This window comes from Microcebus murinus, chromosome 17 (genome assembly GCF_040939455.1).
Source record: "Microcebus murinus isolate Inina chromosome 17, M.murinus_Inina_mat1.0, whole genome shotgun sequence".
Taxonomy (NCBI): Eukaryota; Metazoa; Chordata; class Mammalia; order Primates; family Cheirogaleidae; genus Microcebus; species Microcebus murinus.
Window position 1 is genome coordinate 52503963 of NC_134120.1, and position 1768 is coordinate 52505730.

At 40.6% G+C, this 1768-nt stretch overlaps 1 non-coding gene across 1 annotated transcript; it reads left to right on the forward strand.

Annotated features, from left to right (window-relative positions):
- Positions 1-1315: 1315 nt before the first annotated feature.
- On the forward strand, positions 1316-1440 carry LOC142861796 (U6atac minor spliceosomal RNA). The gene has a single exon (XR_012912944.1). It is a non-coding gene; the product is annotated as a U6atac minor spliceosomal RNA (small nuclear RNA).
- Positions 1441-1768: the final 328 nt, after the last annotated feature.

A 1768-nucleotide genomic window follows, 5' to 3' on the forward strand; every position in this document is an offset into this window, starting at 1 on the left:
AAAGCCGACAAACTCAATCTCATAGCAATTGATTTTTGTTGAACTCACTTTATCCTTAGTCTTACTGTAACATCTATTAAAACATTTTGCCATTTTATGTCAAAAGATTTAGTGACTTTTAGACAATTATTTGGGCCTAGGTAATTTCTTCTCCAGTAAAGACAACAGCACATTCAATACAGTGAATTAAAATAATCATAATACTATTTCACTTGTCAGCTACAGGGTCATCACCATGATCTATGTGCTTTCCATGCAGGAAAATAATGACAAACAAACATTAGGAGCATAGAGGGCAGCAATGTATTTTAAGTGCCTTCCTCGAGCAATTTTTCATGAGGAATATTCAACTAAATTCCCAAATGTAATGGGAAAATAGGATTCTTACTATTCAAAATTAAAGGTAGTGCACAATGGTTTACTTCTTAATATTTTTCAATATACTTTATAGCTCTCCTTTTAGTCAGGGAATATGCAAATCCCCAAAGAAGAAAGGGTGTAGCACAGAAAAAGCCCTCAACAAACAATCAGATGTCCTGCTTTCTCAGGAGGAATGATTTAGTGGCAGGCCTCCTGTCCCTCCATGGGTTTCTCCTTGAGCAAACCCCTTCCTTTCTCCTCCGTGACCTCAGACCCACTCTGCTCTCACCTTCCCAAGCCACCCAGGCCTAGTCATGAGCTCCCATCAGAAGTCCTTGTTTCCCCAGTAAATATCCCTTGAGCGTAACACAGGCTATGAAAGTGACTTCATTCTTCAGATTCTTGAGTTCCCCCAGAAGCAGACCCTAAGACCACCAGTTGAGTGCAAGTGGTTCATCTGGGAGGTGATCCCAGAAAACATAGCAGGGGAATGGAGAAGTAAGATGGGAAAGGGGAAAAGCCAAATAAATGCCCATTATCAAGCTAGTTACCACCTCGAGTAATTGGAGCATGAGGTCTTCCCTTGGGGTACTCTGGCAGCTGTGTTAAACAGATAACATGTCTGAGAGGTGAGGGGGCTGGAGTATTTATACACCAACTTTCACCAACTGTTTAGCTATTTTAAGTCCCCAGAATTTCTAGATTGCTGTGTGGAGATAACAAAGTGGATTCCTTTAGCTATGGAAGATGCTCAGGCCCAGAGACTCAGGTGTCTGCAGCTAGATATCCTCCAGCAAGGGTGCACTGAAATTGTAAGGAGAGGGGCATTTGCACAGGGATTACAAGATCTGCTACAGCCATTGTAGAGTTCACTTTTGTGAATGGTTTCCTCCAAATGCTTTGCTTAAGCCTAGCTAGTGATGGCAAACATATTTCATCTAGAATGTCAACTCCAGTGTTGTATGAAAGGAGAGAAGGTTAGCACTTCCTTGACAGAGATGAAAGAGGCTCTCGGGCCTGACAACATGCATACAGTTAAGAAATTGCCACCTACTTTATGGCATTTAACTATCATTTTTATAGACCAATGGAACAAAATAGAGAACCCAGATATTAATATAAAACTACCTAGCCACAGCCAACTGATCTTTGACAAAGCAGACAACAACATACACTGGGGGAAAGCAATAAATGGTACTGAGAAAGTTGGATAGCCACAAGAAGAAGAATGAAACAGGACCCCTATCTCTCACCTCTCACAAAAATAAATTCAAGATAGATAAAGGACTTAAATGTAAGGCATGGAACCATAAGAATTCTAGAAGAAAATGTAGGAAAAACTCTTCTAGATATCAGCCTAGGCAAAGAATTTATGAAGGAGACCCAAATGGCAATCACAGCAACAACA